General features: G+C 47.2%; 1 long non-coding RNA gene across 1 annotated transcript; it reads right to left on the bottom strand.

Moving 5' to 3' along the window:
* Positions 1–6,855: 6,855 nt before the first annotated feature.
* LOC147580444 (uncharacterized) lies at positions 6,856–13,195 on the bottom strand. Its single transcript, XR_015251950.1, has 3 exons — positions 13,037–13,195; positions 8,900–8,983; positions 6,856–7,035 (listed from the first exon to the last, which is right to left on the bottom strand). It is a non-coding gene; the product is annotated as an uncharacterized LOC147580444 (long non-coding RNA).
* Between the last annotated feature and the right edge of the window lie 5,457 nt (positions 13,196–18,652).

Raw genomic sequence — 18,652 nt, 5'->3', positions numbered from 1 at the left:
GTGGTTTCTGATTTCCTTCCACTGTGATCTAAGGAGGATTTAATTGATTATGTTGTCAGCTAATAGGTCATTTAAAATATTTTGTTTTGAAGCTAGATAATTATCAGGAATTAAAAGAACCGAGAGACACTGACAGAACAAACCTCCTTGTACTTCTCTCTACCTCTTATGTGAACAGTGTTCATCAGTGCTTACAAAAGGTCCAAACTCTGTCTCGTTCTTGGAAAAACTAATATTCATCCCTGGACCTATAAACTTACTGGAAAAATAACTGGCTCAATCTACCTCCCTAAGAGACAGATTTTCAACAGCACTTCTAATAAAAATGTACTTTTTTATGTGTAAAGAGGATCTCTCTGGGACGCCTGGGTGGCTCAGTCGGTTGAGTGTCCAACTCTTGACTTCAGCTCAGGTCATGATCCCAGGGTCAGGGGATCAAGCCCCGTGTCTGGCTCTGTGTTGAGCATGCAGCCTGCTTAAGATTCTCTCTCCCTTTGCCCCTCTCCCTGGCTTGCTCTCTCTCTCTCTCTCTAAAAAAAAAAAAAAAGATGCTCTCTCATGTATAATGGGATGCTATATATTTGTTATTTGATCACATATACTGCAAACCCTTGCAACAATACCTCAATTTAGAAGGAAAAAATTAACACCCAGAACTTTATAGGTCACAGAACACTTTTTTAGAGTGAACAAGATCAAATTTATATACATAATTTTTTGAAAAATGTATGATTGGCTGATCCAGAAAATATTGCCAAGCCTGAAAATATATTATGCTGCGATTAACTCTGTACCAGCTGCATGGAAATAGAAGCTCAAGAAGGAAAAACAATGTTGCACATAACGTGCAATTTATTAAGGAGAGACATTATTTGGAAGGATTATTGGGGGCAGGGAGAGGTGCGCAGAGAGCTATAGCCATAGGGGAGTGCTCTGACCGCAAGATCCGCTAGGTTGGGCAAAAAAAAAAAAAAAAAAAAGGTTTTCTTTTATAGGGAAGAATAAACAAGGCTAGAGAGAATGGGGATGGGGAGGAGGGCTGAACAGGAGTAATCTAACCTGACATCCAGATGGTAGGTGGGGTAGTAAACTGGCTCTGGCTGGCCGTGGGCCATGGTTGAGGGACCTAGAGGAAGAAGAGAAGCTTAGCCAACGTTCAGTTAATAAGCATTTTGTTGCAGTTGGTCAGTGCCCGCAGTTCAGCTAACCGCTGATAAGTCCGCGAATGGGAATTTGGAATGTCTGTCACCTCATCACAGGTGAACAAAGGGGGAATCCATGAGTCTTTTTTTTTTTTTTTTTTTTGAGACAGGCACAGAAAGTAGAGCAGAAGAGGGGCAGAGAAAGAGGGACAATCTCAAGCAGCCCCATGCGAGGCTCGAACTCACAAAACTGAAACCGTGAGATCATGACCTGAGCCAAAATCCAGAGTCTGACGCTTAACCGATTAAGCCACCCAGCACCCCTTCATTTCCTTTTAAAATAGATAATGGTGGAATCAGAGTGCAATGATATTTAGACTTCACTGCATTCATGTAAGGACACATTTTTTTTTTTTTAATGTTTATTTATTTCTGAGACAGAGAGAGACAGAGCATGAGTGGGGGAGGGGCAGAGACAGAGGGAGACCCAGAATCAGAAGCAGGCTTCAGGCTCCGAGCTGTCAGCACAGAGCCCGACGCGGGGCTTGAACTCACAAACCGTGAGACCATGACCTGAACCAAAGCTGGACGCTCAACCGACTGAGCCACCCAGGCGCCCCCACATTTTTTTTTTAAGATGTCAATATTTACGACACATCCTTTATAACTACTTACACTTATGATTAAAAATATTATCAAGCAGGGGGCGCCTGACTGGCTCGGTCGTTAGAGCATGCGACTCTTGATCTCAGCGTGGTAAGTTCAAGCCAAAAACAAACAAAGCAAAATAACAACAAAAAATAATATCAAGCAAAAAAGTTGAAGGTCCCCAGGTATATAATACAGATGGGCCAATACTGGCTTCTTGACTGGGATGGCAGTATCCCCAACCCCACCTTTAGGGGTTCACTCACTCCTGGAGTGAAAATATCTCCTCCTTCCATGGAGACTGGGGCTTCTATATAGCAGCACCCCCTCTGAGCTGGGCTTGGTAGGACAAAGCCCATAACCCACACCCTGTCACTATGGACCCCACCCTTTCCTCTTCCTTCCACCTTATGAATCCTGTAGCCGCGTTGCACTGACAAATCATTGCCACAGTCAAAGCACTGTTCTGCCTGCTTCGTGTACCTGTTCTGAGGACTATTTGGGATGCTAGGAGATTCTCATGCTGCTGGACCAGGTGCAGACTTGAAAGAGGGTACCAATCTGGTCATTTTTTAGAGCAGCGGTTCTCCAAGTGTGGTCCTAGACCAGCAGCCCAGGCATCACCTGGAAATTGGTTGGACCTACTGAGGCAGAATTCCATAGAATTGGAGCCCAGAAATCTGCTTTAATGAGCTGATTAACAGCTTTTGGGTTCATGTTCAAGTTTAAGAGTCCTTATTTGGAGGGTATGAAGCTGACAAAACCCTGGGAACCAGATGCAAATAATGTACTCATTTTGTTCAAGCAGATTCCCTCTGTATAGCACTCTTGATCCAATAGTGACTTTGGACCTACCTGGACATAGCCTGTCACCATGACACTTAGGGTACCCTTATACCTTCCCTCACCTTCTGAGAACTTCCAGGATTCTTTTTTAAAAGTTTTTTTTTTTTAATGTTTATTTATGTTTGACAGAGAGAGAGAGAGAGAGAGAGAGAGAGAGAGAGCGCGCATGAGCAGGGGAGGGGCAGAGAGAGAAGGAGACACAGAATCCCAAGCAGGCCCCAGGCTCTGAGCTGTCAGCACAGAGCCCGACGCGGGGCTGGAACTCACAGACCGTGAGATCATGACCTGAGCTGAAGAGACGCTCAACCGACTGAGCCACCCAGGTGCCCCCAAGAACTTCCAGGATTCTTAAACGCAGGTCAAGTCTCACATGACTGTTTTTTTTTTTTTCTATAGAAAATGGAGGGGGATATGGTCCAGGGGAATTGTATTCTCCACCATTATTGGTACTAGTCTAGACTAGTAATTTCCTTCACATGTGAAATTAAAACCCTTACATCTGTGGCCCTCAGTCTCAGCTAAATATTGGAATCACCTGCAGAGCTTTAAGAACTACTGATGCTTGGTCACACTGCAAGATGCTGATTTAAGTAGTCCAGAGAGAGGCCTGAACATGTAGATATTTTTTAATGTTCATTTCCTTATTTTGAGAGAGAGTGCGCAGACACGAGCAGGGGTGTTTGGGCAGAGAGAGAGGAGAGAGAAGCCAAAGCAGGCTCCCGCGACGGGGGACCCCCATGCAGGGCCTGACCCCAGGACCGCGAGATCATGACCTGAGCCAAAATCAAGAGTCGGTCACCCAAATGGCTGAGCCACCCAGACGCCCCTGAACACGCAGATTTTTAAAGCTCCTCAGGGGATTCCAGAGAATCACCGCTGAAGCGCAGCTACCTAGAGAACCCAGCAGAGGGCGCTGTGTCCCTGCTCATCCAGGGAACCTGATGTGCGTGCTGGAAAGCTGGCTGCTGGTTGCACAAACAGGGTACCTGCAGTTAAGGAGAAGGGACCAGACGCCCTGACCCTTGGATCACCAACCCTTTTGTGTTCTGAAACACCTATAAAGCTACATTAAGAAGTAGTAAGCTATCTGTTTTTCTGAATGACCCGGAGATAAGTCACACACCCTCTCTAAGCCTTGGTTTCTACATTTTCATTTTTTAAAAAAAAATTTTTAATGTTTATTTATTTTTGAGACAGAGTATGAACGGGGGAGGGTCAGAGAGAGAGGGAGACACAGAATCTGAAACAGGCTCCAGGCTCTGAGCGGTCAGCACAGAGCCCGACGTGGGGCTTGAACTCACGGACCGCGAGATCATGACCTGAGCCAAAGTCGGCCGCTTAACCGACTGAGCCACCCAGGTGCCCCGGTTTCTACATTTTTAAAACAGGGTGGTGGCAGGGAGGAAGGGGGGATCTATGGCTTATATTCATTCTTTCATTATATATTGAGCCTCCTGAAATGGACAAGGTAGTGATCTGGGGAGGGAAGAGATAAACATCCGAATGGGATAAAACTTCTACCTGATGGGGCGGCTATATTCCAGAGATGGCTGTTCTCATTTGTTCCTACTTCGGGGAAGGGGGACGGTCGGTCGGTCGGTCGGTACCCCAGGTCAGGGAAGAGGCAAACCATGAAAGAGGAGACAAAGAGACTACTGCTGAGTATTTACATATGCCATTATGTACTATGACACTTCTCTCACTTAATTTAAATGAACAACCTGGCATGGTAGCTGTGATAAGTTCCATTTTATAAGTGAGGAAGCTGAGGCTCAGAGATGTTAAGTGACTGGCTCAAAGTTACACAGCCAGTAAGTGGCAGAGCCAGGATTAGAACAGGGTGCCACATGTCAAAGCCCCAATTCCCTTCCCGCCCCCACGTCTTGGGAGTGAATGCCTAGTTGCCTCTGTTTTTCATTCTGGGCTCTTCCATCCATCTCTCAGCTCCGGAGTGCGCCCCACTTCCCTCCCCCCCATGTTTTGTTTCACTGACGCAGGATCCCTTCCCCTCCCGTGTCTACTCCAGGCCTGGAGGCTGAGGACTGTCAGGGAGAGATGTGACTTCCTTCCTCTCTAGTTCCCCAGCTCAGCCCCCAACGAAGGGCAGACACCTGCGGAGTGACACCAATTTGCAGCCCTTCTCAAGTGTGAATGAGATTTCTAATAGGGTCGGTGGCCCACTGGCTTCGGGCTGGGTTAGGAATTAGAGAGAAATTTAAGAGGCAGGAAATGGGGGAGAAGTGAGCTGGTTTGGAGGGGCTGAAGGAGCAGCTGAAGCAGTGATGGCAGCAGCCTCTGCTGGGAGTGAAACAGTGATTTCTTCTGAGAGGTTAAGTTCTTTGCCAGAGGTCACACAGGTGGCAGAAGCAGGGCGAGCTCCACGAAGGGCAGCCTTTTTAGCGTTTCCTAAAACACGACAACTCCCAACCCAGCTTAAGTGGGTAAGGTGCTGTCTTTCGTGTTAAGATTTTTCCAGCCTTTTCTGCCTCCCCGAGCTGCTGGGGAGCTAATCCTTCCCTTCTTCAGCGGGAGGACCCCAGGGTACCTCGTGCCTGCTGTGTGGGTGAAGAAGGAGGGTGGGACTATGCCTGGAAAGGACCAGAGAAGGCATTTCGGATTGTCGCTTGAAAACTGTGTCTCCCCTGAGGGTCTCATCACAGGGACTTGACAACCACCTTGGAGGAGGTTGCCCCACACGCGAAGGCATGAAGAGGGGCTGGGAAATGTTTTGCTGCTCCCCAAGCACAGCTACCCGCCCCCCCCCCCCAAGTTTTCCCCTGGTGACGCCTCTGGACCCAGCAGCACCGAGGCAGATTCTGGGGGCCAATAGTTGCAAACACAGGAGTCCATTCTTTCAGGCCTGGGGGAGGCAGCAGACAAGCTCGAGAGATGAGCCAGGGGGCGGCGTCTTCTCCGTATTGCTAAGCCAGCGCACTCAGCGTGGTAGGCGCCTCCGTCCTGGGCACCTGCCCCTCTGTGCCCGCGCACACGGCGGCCCTCTCCTGACAAACACGACCCGGCCGTGGGTGCCCAGCGATAAACGGTCGTGGGGTGAACCCGTGATAACACAGGGGGATGCTCTCTCCTTGCCCTTTAGGGGTGCGGAAACAGCCCAGCGCTCCCGAGGACAGACACCCCCATCCCCGCACCCCACCCCACGCTTCTCAGCTCACACTAACATCTGTCCTTGTTTCTGGAAGAGTCGGCCTGAGGGTGTGCTGCCCTGGGAGTGCTCGGGGCGGTTCCCGAAGGTGTTTTCCAGGACATAGAGAAAGCACAAAAAGAACATTGGAAGGAGAGCCAGAAATAGGGGCGCGGCCCTGCCCCCCCTCCCCCCTCCCCCGCTGCGGTGGCCAGCACCATGAGGCAGACTGGGACTTGTTGTTGGGTGCAGCGAAACAACAACAAAATCACTAGTCTTCCAGATGGGGCGAACCGCTCCGAGCCCTCACCCAGGCCTGTTCCGCAGGTGACTTCCGGCGCTCCTGCAGGGGGGTGGGGGGACAGCTCTCCGCCAGGCTCCCACCGCCAGGCGCGCCCCCTCCCACCACTCCTCCCCCACCTCCGAAGTCTCTGGAGCCTCTGCTCAGAGTGAGGAGGGACGGGAACGTCCTGTATTCTCTTTCTTGCCTCCAGAGTGTTTTATTTTCTAGAATGAACTGAAATCCCTGCTTTAATAATAAAGAGATCTTATTTAGTAAAGGGAGGCAGGCGGGCAGCTCATTTCTCTACCTTTCTTCGTTAATCGCAAAGCGTTGTGTTATCATGGTGATTGGAGGTGAGGAAAAAGGAAGGACTCCAGGTAATGGTGACCCCTCTCTATCAGGTTCCCCCTCTCCCCAAGCCCTGCAGGTCTACAGTCAAGGCCCATGGTGAAAACCCTCCCAGGGCTTACTGAGCCACAGCTCAGAATGGAGTGGGGCCGAGGCTTTGGGCAAGCAGTATAGACAAGAGAGGAAAAGGAAAACCAGCTGTGGGCAGGGGGAGGATGGCTTCTCAGCCCAGGGTCCCCTTCCTCCTAGGTCCAGTGCTGGGCTCCCCAGGGAATTGCCCCAGCCCACCTTGGGGCACTGATGGAGGGAAGGCTAGCCACCCCCTCAATGCCTAGCCCAGCGCACGCCCCCCCCCCCCCCCCGCCCCCATGCCTAGCCCAGACTCTAATTGCACTGGCAGGGCGTATCTGCTTTTTAATTGGCAAAAACCACAATATCCTGGTGGCTCAGAGAGCACCGCCCTGATTTTATTTCTGCTGCAGCTGGGGGATAATTACCCTTCCCTATCGGTGCTGCTTTCAATTCTTTCTCTTTCTAATTGAGACGTCTTCCTCTGTAGCCCAGCTCTCCAACCTTCAGTTTGTTCTCTCCATTCTCTCCATCCGGAACGGGGCAGGACGGACCTGCTTGGAGACACAGAGGGGGGCCGTGGAGAAGACTGGCAGTGCCCAGCTCCGAGGCCCAAGGCCTTCCAACTGTTAGCCCTAGACAGGTGAGCCTGAGAAAACCCCAAGCTCTTCTGTGGAGGGTGCAGGGGAGAGATAGCCCTCCCCAGGAGGCTGTTGAGACCCCCTTTTCTCCATTCCCCAGTGGGGTGCTTGCTCTGGGACTCTAAGCTACAAGGGGCTGAGGAACCCCACCCCCAGCATCTAACCCATCAAGGGAGAGAAAGGGATTTGTTGTCATTAATCTCTTAATAATGGCCTCATGTCTCTTTGGTACTGTTGAAAGAGGTTTGGTGCATCATCCTTAGTATAGTTTCAGAGACAAAGATCTGAGTGCTAATATTAGAGAACAAGGCTAAGTAACATGCAAGATGTTAACTGAAGGGGTACTCCTAGGAAAAACAGGCCTCTCTCAGGGAGTTCCCAGGTAAACTTCTGGTGGTAATAGATAAGCTAAAAGATGTTACAGAGAGAGCTTGGAGAGAATGCTAGCAGATCCCTGGACATTGACATTCAGGATTGTCCAGTCTAGCCCTGTGAGCAACCCTGACCTAAAGCCACCAAGTGGCTGTCCTGTGATCAGCTCAACATGAGAACAGGGGCTTTTGCTCATTATTATATCCCAGTGCCTACCACACAGTCTGGCTCATGCAACTGGCTAGCAAAGAGGCAAAATTCAGAGACAGAGTTGATCATGAGTGTGAATAGACTCATTTTCATTGGCTTTTTCCTTGCAGAACCAATGAAAATGGACTTGAAGCCCAGTTTTCCTAAATTCTTTAACTCTGGGCTCTTTCTGGGTTGGGTGAAGATGTAAATAGAGGGGCGGCTGGCTGGCTCAATCGTGGAGCATGCAACTCTTGATCTCGGGGTCATGAGTTCAGGCCCCACACTGGGCATAGAGGTTACTTTAAAAAAATAAAATGAAAAATACTTTATTTAAAAAAAGATGCAAATAGCAAAGGACGCTGTTACAGTCTAAGAGAAATGTACCTTGAAACCATGACCTGCCCTTGAGCCCCCCATCTCCCTCTCCCCACTTCTAGTTTCTTTCCTCTGAATTTAGAGTCATTGCCTTGGCAACGCTTGTTTCCATGGTTTCCTCCGTGACAATGATCCCCAAACCCCTCCTCTCTCTTTCCTCCTGACAGCAATGGGTGATAGGGATCCTCCGTGTGGCCACTCCATGTAACCATGGTAACGATGAGCTGAGCCTTCATGTATCTTTTGTGAAGAGAGCTAGGGAATAGAAGCTTTTGGAAAGGACAGTTGGGGGAGGGTCCAGGGCTAGAACTGCCCTTGTCATAAAGAGGAAGTTAAGGGACTTGTCTTGACACTGGCCTGTAGGATTCAGTTCAAACATTGTTGAGACCCTATTTTAAGCATGACAAAGTTCCAGGGAAACAAAGGTATACAAGACATAGCCCCTAATATTGAAGGGCTTATAGTCTAGTGCTGGGGCTCATGATGCTACTGAAACTCTGGCATAGATGGGGCCACTAAAGGAGGTGGCCCTTGAGAGCACTATCACGGTCAAGCAGTTATCCATTCCAAACATTCCCTCCAGCCAAGAACCGAGAAAAGACTGACCAGGGGGATCGGTACTCACATTAAACCTTCTTCCAAACTGCCATCAGAGTTTCTGTCTTGGAAAGGGTGGAATTTTAATGCCCCTTTCTTTTGCAGAAGTGTAGGCTAATGGCAGAATACTTAAATAGGACTATTTGGTGCAGGGAGAAAGAAAAACACAGACCTGCCCAACTCCAGTGCCACAAGGGGCTGGAATGATCTCCATTTCCAGGGATCACCATCACCTACCTGCCACAGGCCTTCCTGGGAAGTGATGTGTCTGCTCTTACACTGAATTGGAGGGCCATCATCTCCATCCATCCAGAGTTTTTACTTGTCACTGAAAATGCAAGACAAAGGAGCAGCTCTGAAAAATTAAAGTAGAAAATCAAACAAAACTACCAGGGGCACCAAAGTTGGACAGAATGAATCCAAAAGCTAGGACATATGTTGATCATGTAGGTAACACAGCTCTTCCGTCCTCTAGCTTCCCATCCTCGCCCCTGACAGTTTCCCTAAATCCCTAAAGGTGGGAACCAATTCTGGACTTCTAGGAGAAATCACAAAAATTCCCTGGACCCTTGGTATGCTGATACCAGTCACATGCACTGATGTGGAAAGATGATCAAGGTACATTTTTTTTTTTTAATTTTTTTTTTCAACGTTTATTTATTTTTGGGACAGAGAGAGACAGAGCATGAACGGGGGAGGGGCAGAGAGAGAGGGAGACACAGAATCAGAAACAGGCTCCAGGCTCTGAGCCATCCGCCCAGAGCCAGACGCGGGGCTCGAACTCACGGACCGCGAGATCGTGACCTGGCTGAAGTCGGACGCTTAACCGACTGCGCCACCCAGGCGCCCCTCAAGGTACATTTTTAAATAAAAAGAAAAGTGCATAGAACAATGTACTTTGTGTTCAAGTAAGCTACAAATAACTAGGTAGCAAAATTCGCTCTTGCAAGTGAAATGCAATCTGGATTAGCCAAAGTTCTTGGGTCCTAGAACTCTGAATTCCATCCTTTGCTACTGGAAGAAACTAAGGCAGATTCAAATATTCTAGGTACCCTGTTCACTCAGCTAGTCAGAAAAGGATAAATGGCATCCTCTGATTGGTTGACAAAGCGATGCAAACTAACCAATGAAATAATGCTTCTCCTTTCCTGGCCAATAAGATCTCAGTTCTCTTCTTGAAAGGAAAGCAGACCCTTTGTCCATAAAGAAAATGAGCAGAAAAGGAATAATAATTAAACAAAACAAAACAAAACAAAACAAAACACTGTTGCTATGGGGCTATGGGACATTATTGATGTGATCAATGATAGCTGCCCCAGAGAATTCACAAAGGAGGTACTTCTTTGGGAAGAAAAGTACAAAAAGCAGACCAGCTGTCTGGTCTGTATTAAAAAGAAGTTTCTATAGTAACATGTGAGGGGAAAGAATTTTAATGTAAATCTTCCCCAAACTAGCCAGTCAACGGAGAGTAATTTTGACCTTCAATTTAGATTGAAGTTATAATGACTAATTTTTTTTTTTTATATTAGCAATGCGTGAAGGAAAAGGCAAGGAAGAGAAAATGAAGTGTGTGTTTACTGATGCAGGGCATCACAGATATTGATAGGATAGTTCCTGTCTGAAACAGAGATCTCCCTGTTGTCAAATCATAGCTCAGTTTAAAACCAGGTTTTATTTTGGAAAGGGAAAGTTCAAGGTTCTGAAGGAAAAGTATTCTAGGTGAAATAGTGCACAGAACACAAGTTGTCTTATTAACTTACTAGTGATGTCCCTTTAAATCATTCTGAGACTGTTACAACTGCCTTTGGGAAAGGATGAGTAAAATGATTTCCCACAGAGATTGCAAATGAACACAGGTGGGCAAAGTTGGCAGATGAAACACGGAATCAGTGTTTGTCAATCAAGGGAAGGGAAAAAGATCAGAGGATTGGAAATATTAAGTGCTGATTTGCTCACTATGAAGGCAGGCTGGAGAGGGAATAAAGGGAAGAGAATCTTGAAGAATCAAATGCAGGTGGAACACTGGTGGAAATTTGCTAAGAGGGCTGCCTTTCTACCAACCTGTGCTGTGTGGTCTGTGGGGAGAAGTGAGAAGACAGGGTGATCTAGAATTCAGCTTCCCTCTCATGGAGGAGTTGTCTAGGGAGGAAGGAACCACTGCCAAGCCAAGGAGAAACCCTCTCTTTGTACCAGAAACACCTTTGGATAATTTCTCTGAGTTCCTTGAATTCATCCATGAAGAACAAATATGTTTTACTCATTTAAAGGAAAAAAAAGAGGGGGGAGGAAGATTGGCCCCTCCGTCTAAGGGACTAAATGAAAGAGAGAGAGAGAGAGAGACAGAGAGAGAGAGAGAGAGAGAGAGAGAGAGAGAGAGAGAGAGAAATCCCTAATTGCAAATCCCAGAGAAATGGCAGGGTAGGATATGATTACCTCGGTGAAGGGGGTGGGGGAGAGAGTGGAAAGGGTTGCCTTGGCGAAAGGTAGCTGCTTCACTGTGAACCTTGACTTAAAAAGAAAAATTCACCTGCCAGGATTTCCTCTTAAACCCCTGAGATCTTACAGGATTGGTTGTGTCTCCCATCCAGCACGGGGAAGGCAGGGGCTCTCCAGCAGATAATTTAAAGAATCCAGGTGCTCAAGGATAATCAGTGACCCAAACCCCTCCACTCACTGTAACCAAGGCAACAGGAGGCTGGGGCTGGTTGCCTGGCAACTACACTAGGGCCTCGTCCTGTCCCCTCCTCCCCCATCTCCGTTAGCCCTTTTGTGATAATGTCTTCCCCTCCGTGGCTTTTTTTCTCCTTGGCAAAAGAGTCATCCTGCTCCTCGTGCAAAGGGCACTCTGGGCTCCTTTGGTTAAAATTGAGGACCTTGATGTTCATTTTGCACAGATTTCACCTACCCAGATATTCAGACTCAGATTAAATAGGCTTTCTTACCTCGGCCTCAATATCTCAAATCTCCCCCCACCCCATCCCTTCATTCACCTGTGTTAGGGCATTCGGAGATTGTGGAGTGAGAGAGAAGGAAGAAGTGGGGGTGGGCGGGGGTGCGAGAGAGAAGACGGCTTGGATGTAGCGATATGTCACAGCACAACAGTGCCCGGGGTTCCCGGTGGATCCACTTTCCAGCTTGCCCCTGAACTCACCATTTCCAGGCTCGCCTCTTTTCGCTTAGGCACCCTCCCGGCAACTTTGCACCAAGTTGTATTCCAACTGGTCTTCGCGAAGGGATAGAATGACCTCCCAGAATCTGACACCTAACCTCCTGGAGAAATGGGAAAGGTGATCCCCCCCCACCCCCACCCCTCGGCGAACCCTGCCTCATCTCCTGGCCTCCACCGTGTGGGGTCTGAGGAATTTAGCTCAAGCTGAGTCGGGCTGTGAAGCCGAGTGGCGCGCGGGAACCCACTCCAGGGGCTCTCCGGCCCGGGCGCTGTCCAGCCTCTGGTGCTGAAGCTGGAGGCTCAGATGCACCGTTCAGGGGCTCTGGAGACCCTCCAGCTGCCGGATTCTGACCCCTGAGGCCGGAACCCGAAGGGTAGGCACCCTTTGCGGGGGGTAAAGGCGAGACTAGGAACTAGGACGTGTCTGCAACAGAAATGCTTTTTCGGCAGACCGGGCTGCCTCTGAGGCGGAATCCCCAGCGCCTCTCCCTTCCCTTCCCCGAATTAGTGTTAATTATTTGCCGCAATCGCGGCGTGTAGAAAGAGCCCCTTGCCCTGGGATAATTATCCAGTGGCCTCCCGGCAATCCCCACGTTTTCCCCTTCGGCACTGGGTTGCCTGAGCGTCGGCAGGCAGAATCCCGGGACTCCTGGCGCTCAGATCTGGTGGCGGGCAAGGCTGCGAAGGGAAGTCTGGAACACCGAACCCCGCCGCTTTTCTGCATGTTAACAGGTCTGCTGCACCTGCACTCTGAAGGGCGATCAGAGTCGAGACCAGGTCACTGTAGTGTGGGCTTGGGGAGACCGGCTTCGGAGAGAGCGCACTCCCAAGGCTGATGCTGCCCTTCGCCGAGCGGACGCCTGACTCAGCCTGACAAGCCAATGTCGCCGTCGCCGGGCTGGTGGGTGCGAGAACGAAACGCCCCCGCAACTCTAGGGGCCGCAGCACTCCGCAGGAGCGCTCAGCTGCCGGGGTGCGGAGCCGCCTCCACCTTCCCAGGCGCCCTGGCCGCGTTCCTGCCTCCTGCTGAATTTGTCAGCAGGCACGGCACCTGTGGCAGATGCTGAGCCCACCGGCCCCCCCTCCTCCGGCCCTAGGAAGCAGCCCCGGGCTCAGCCTCGCGCATCTCACCTCCAGTTGGGGGCTCCTCCAGTCCCGAGTCCTGGCCCTGAGGGGGAGGATTGGACCGCGGACACTGATCGGGGTTTTTACCTGACTTGGGTCGCCACCGCCAGGAAGGAAGACAGAGTGCGCTCCACTTCTTTCTCGAAGAAAGCCCTCTCCCCACCCCGCCTTCGGCTCGTCGCTTCTTCCCCAAGAACTGCGGAGCAGGGTCGGGCTGGGTGGGGGGAGGTTGGGGTTTGAGGAAGGTATTTTGTGAAGCACCCCTACTTGCCTCTCTCGGACAATCTGTTCTGTCCCAAGCGGTGGTCGCGCCGCAAGGGCGGGAGGCAGGTCAGCAGTCGCTCCAGGTGCTCCGGGTGCAGACACAGTCGCCAGGGCTGCGGGGGCCAGGGGAGAACAGCTGCTTTAAAGCCGAGACCAACCCACAGGTGGCCTGTCAGGGCCACGGACGTCCATGACGTCATCCAGAGGACGAGTGGAGAAGGGAAGTTGGTGGTGCTGGGGGTGGTCACCGCGCTTCACATCAAAAGTCCCCTGTGGCCATGGCAACAGCTCGCGGAGGCCCGAGCACCGGCAGCCCGCCCGCCCCCTTTTCTGTCTCTTGCCTCGCTGTTGGGCTCCGGAATCCCGGGATCCCGCGCTCCGCTGCGGTAGAAAGTTGAGGGGGGGTGTCCGGCTTCAGTGCAGAAGCCAACCTTTCCCGCCCCGCACGAGGCCCTAGAGCTAGTCCCAGGTCCAGCTCTCTGTCTTCACCCCTGTTCCGCGGTCCTGGCTGATGAGCAGGTGAGCAGAGGGGCTGCCTGGCTTCAGGGAGACTCCCAGAGGGAGATCACGCAGAAACTTTCATTTCCACAGGGACATTCCTCATCCGTCCTCTTCCATCCCACCGCCCCACCTTGGCAGGTCAACCCCCGGCCACCTGACCACAGACAGATTGTCCTTCCTGAATTCAAGAATGTGATCGCTCACCCTTGTCACCCACTCTTTCACCGACACTCGTGCCTGAGTGAGCACACCCAGGGAGCACCCACACAGATCCACCTGCCCGAATCCTCATCGGTACACGGATAAACCAAGGCTCCATTGCTTCAGAGAGCAGCCAAACGGATGAGAAAGTAGCAAATCCACCACGGAGCTAGTGTGCATCTAGGGTTTCATGCTTGTGGCCAGGGAGCCCAATGGGGCACGGAAGTGTTAACTGGGGTCTCACAGATTCAAAAAAAATTTTTTTGGAAGTACTTGTCAACAAGATTGAAAATGTTCACATAGGAATCTAGGCATCCCATGTCTCCTGCATGCAGTGGGATAACACTGACCCCTGTAGAAAGAGCTGGGGTCCAGTCCAACCTAAACCTTCCTCTCCTATTTGTCAGTGTCACCGAGGCCATTAATCATCAGCCATTTCCTTTTTTTTTTTTTAATAGTAAAGAGGAAAGTGAAATATTTTTGTCCCCTTCCCACCTGCTCACTTCCTTAATGTCACCTGTCGGGACGTGTAATCATGTGAGTTTTCTTCCCCCTGTGTCCAGCAGGAGCTGGTAAGGGCTTCACTCAGGCTGAAATTCTTGCTTCACTACTTGCTGGCTGGTGCCCTGCAGGTCCAACCTTCGACTGACAACAGACATCTGTGCTGCCTACATTCAGACAACACGGGGCGTAGGGTAGGTCCTGCTAATAAGGTTGGTTTTTCTTTTTCCTCTTACATTTTCGCATTTCAAAATATTCAGGTCGGAAACACTTAAAAGTTATATTTTTCATTGATCACCATCCAGTCACAAGAAGACAACTACTGTATGACTCTGCTCATATGAAGTACCCAGAGTAGTCAGATTCATAGAAACAAAAAGTAGAATGGTTGGTTGCCAGGGCAGGGGGAGGGGGGATGAGGAATTATTGTTTAATGGGTGCAGAGTTTCAGTTTTGCAAGACGAAAGAGTACTGTGAATGGACAATGGTATAGTAGCATAACAGTGTGATATATTTCTTTTTTTTTTTTAATTTTTTTTCAACGTTTATTTATTTTTGGGACAGAGAGAGACAGAGCATGAACGGGGTAGGGGCAGAGAGAGAGGGAGACACAGAATCAGAAACAGGCTCCAGGCTCTGAGCCATCAGCCCAGAGCCCGACGCGGGGCTCGAACTCCTGGACCATGAGATCGTGACCTGGCTGAAGTCAGACGCTCAACCGACTGCGCCACCCAGGCGCCCCATAGTGTGATATATTTCATCTCGCTGAGCTGTACATGGTGAATTCCATACTACATGCATTTTACCACAATTTTAAAAATATTTTAAAGAAGGTGGTTAGTTCTATTGTCTAGCAAACTTTGAGTTGTTCTGTTCGGAGGCAAAAAAAAAAAAAAGACTCAGGAGGACAAATGCTAATCGTTGCTGCATTTGTTTTCAATGATTTGTTCAACAAATACTTAGGGGTGCCTGGCTCGCTCAGTCTGTAGAGTATCTCACTCTTGTTCAACAAATATTTGTGGAGTACATGGTATATACTGGACAGTACACTGGAGCCAGAAACACAAAGGTAGTGGGATAATCAGTAAAGTCTAAGAATAAATATACTTAACTTTTTGTAAATTCTTCAAAAGAAGGAATAAGAACCACGATGAAAGAATAGGTGATCATTTTTTAAAAAGGTGGATTAAGGGCACCTGGGTGGCTCAGTCAATTAAGCGTCTGACTTCACCTAAGGTCATGATCTCGTGGTTCATGGGTTTGAGCCTTGCATCGGGGTCTGTGCTGACAGCTCAGAGACTGGAGCCTGACTCAGATTCTGTGTCTCCCTGTCTCTCTGCCCCTCCCCCACTCATGCTCTGTATCTCTCTCTCTCTCTCTCTAAAGTAACATTACAAAAATTTATACAAAAAAATGTAGATTAGAGAAAGAATTTTTTAAATGAGATTTAATGGATAGATTCAACAACAGATTACCTCAGCAGAAGAGAGAATTAGTAAACTCTTTGATAGTGCTAAAAAACCCTCTTGAATTTAGCAAGTAGATACATTTATAGAAAATAAGAAAGAGATATTAAGAGGCAAGAATGAGTAAATGAGAAGGCCTAAGGTATTTCTATTAGCTATTCTAGAAGGAGAAAATAGAAGAGGGAGAGAGGCAGTATTAGAAGGGAAAATGCCTAAGAAAGTTCTGGAATTGATAAACAAAAGTAAAATACTCTTTCAGTTAAATCCACTAGTTCTGAGGGGAATAAATAAAAATAAATTTATACCTAGAAACCTAATAGTGAACTTACAGAAAATCAAACACAAAAAGAATTGTTTTTATTTTTACCTAGCTACAGTTAAGGTCAAAATTTTCAAAGTGCTACAGGGAAATAAGTGTCAACTCAGAATTCTATACCCAATTAAACAATTCAAGAGTAAATTTGGCTTTTTAAATTTTTTTAAAGATTTTTTTATTTTTAAATAATCTTCACACCCAATGTGGGACTGGAACCCATAACTCCAAGATCAAGAGTCACACGCTCCACCCACCAAGCCAGCCAGATGCCCGAGTGTAAATTTGAAAGAAAGACTACTTTAAAGAACCTAAAACTGGGTGGGAGGGAGGGGAGGGTGGGTGATGGGCATTGAGGAGGGCACCTGTTGGGATGAGCACTGGGTGTTGTATGGAAACCAATTTGAAAATAAATGTCATATTAAAAAAAAAAAAGAACCTAAAACTATAGAGCATTTTACAGTTTTTTTTCTTTTTCCTCTTTTTTTAAACAATTTTTTAATGTTTATTTCTCAGAGAGAGAGCAAGAAAGAGGGAGACTGAGCACAAGTGGAGGAGGGGCAGAGAGAGAGGGAGACACAGAATCTGAAGCAGGTTCCAGGCTCTGAGCTGTCACCACAGAGCCTGCTGTGGGGCTCAAACTCATGAACCAGGAGATCATGACCTGAGCCCAAGTCGGGCACTTAACCGACTGAGCCACCCAGGTGCCCCTAACAGATTTTTCATTGCAAGAGCCACAAAAAAATGGGCTTGGATAATAAAAGTATGGAAGCCAAAAGGAAGGAATGAGATGAAAGACGCAATGATGACAACTGGAGATTAGACAGTATGTTGACAAATCCAAAGAGCACTGACTACAAAATACAGCAATAATAATTTCTAATTTGGAAGGTGGAACCAAAATCTGAAGATAAATCTCAAGATACTGTGAAGAATGAATAGGACCACATGGAAAATGGAAGGGTAGCTACAGATTCTGAGAGTTTGACATTTCTTGTCTTATTCCAGTACATTTTATTATTATCTTGATATCATGCTAAATCAAATGTGTGTTAATATATTAAGAAAGCAGCTAAAATGATAGAAATTATAGGTTTAACTTCCCGACCAGCAGAGGAAAGAGGATAAGATGGCAGAAACTCTTAATATTACTAATCACAGTAAATTTAAGAGTACTGCATCTTCCAGCTAAAAGACAGAAATTTTCAGACAGCTTTAAAAATTCAGCTGTTGCAAGAGACATACATAGTCACACAAATATAGAACTGTTGAAAGTCAAGAGTTGAGGAAAAAGTCTATGTAGCCAATATCAACTAAAACAAACCTGGTGTAAAAACTAATGTAGAATTTAAAGCAAAAAGTATTACATGAGGCATGACTTAATGATTTTAATGATAGGAAGTAATTGGTCAGGAAAATATAATTGAATTGGTGAATCTTTAACAAAATCTACCATGCTCTGCCCTAAAATGCATAGGACATCAAGTTCAGATGGTTAGACTTGCAAATTCTGCCATAACTTTGAGGAACAAAATTTCTCTATATTACAGAACAAACTTGACCATGAAAGAAGAAAGAAGAAGAGAAAAGAAAAGGAACAACAATATCACAAGAAATATGGGAAATAAATGTATGGAGCAATCTAATTTATAAACATAGGTGTAGAAAATCAATTTTTAGTAAGCCAAATTTATATAATAAGAAGGTAAAGTTTATTCTACGTGTTAAGAATTTTTAACATTTGGAAAATCTATTTATGTAAATTCATTCAACTTTCATAGATGAAAAGGAAAACATCTTATGAGCAATGAATAAATCTAGAAGCACTTGATAAAATTCAGTATTGATTTAAGAGAAAACGTTTTAGTCAACCTTGAATGAAAAGATATTACTACTCCTTAATAAAGGGTATCTACTCACAGCTAGCATCACATGTAACACTGAAGTATGAGAAGCATTCTCTTTGAAGACAGGAATATGACTGTAATCAACATAGTACTGGATTGCACCATGAAAATGACCAAATTGTCCCCATTTCAGAGTATAGGATCATTTAGATAGAAAATGGAAGAGCATCTACAGACATGCTATGAACTAATAAGTTTGTTTGCTATAGTATTATTGTCAAAAATCAACAGCACAATTGAGAAAGATCAATGAAACTGAAAGTTGATTCCTTGAAAAGATCATTAAAATTAACAATTCTCTAGCTAGGTTGACTACGAAAAAGAGAGAAGATTCGAATTACTAAAATCAGGAGTGAAACATTATTATTTTTATTAACATTATTATTAACCTTACAGAAATTTTAAAAAACATTATAATAGTATGAACAACTGTATGTCAACAAATTAGATAACCCAAATGAGACTGGAGAATTCCTAGAAGCACACAAATTACCAAAACTAACTCAAGAAGAAATAGAAAATCTGAACAGACCATAACAAGAGACCAAAT

The sequence above is a fragment of the Puma concolor genome, chromosome B3 (genome assembly GCF_028749965.1).
Source record: "Puma concolor isolate L17-30 chromosome B3, mPumCon1.1.hap2, whole genome shotgun sequence".
Taxonomy (NCBI): domain Eukaryota; kingdom Metazoa; phylum Chordata; class Mammalia; order Carnivora; family Felidae; genus Puma; species Puma concolor.
The sequence above is the reverse complement of the archived record's forward strand: the minus strand, read 5'-3'. Positions and strand labels throughout refer to the sequence as shown.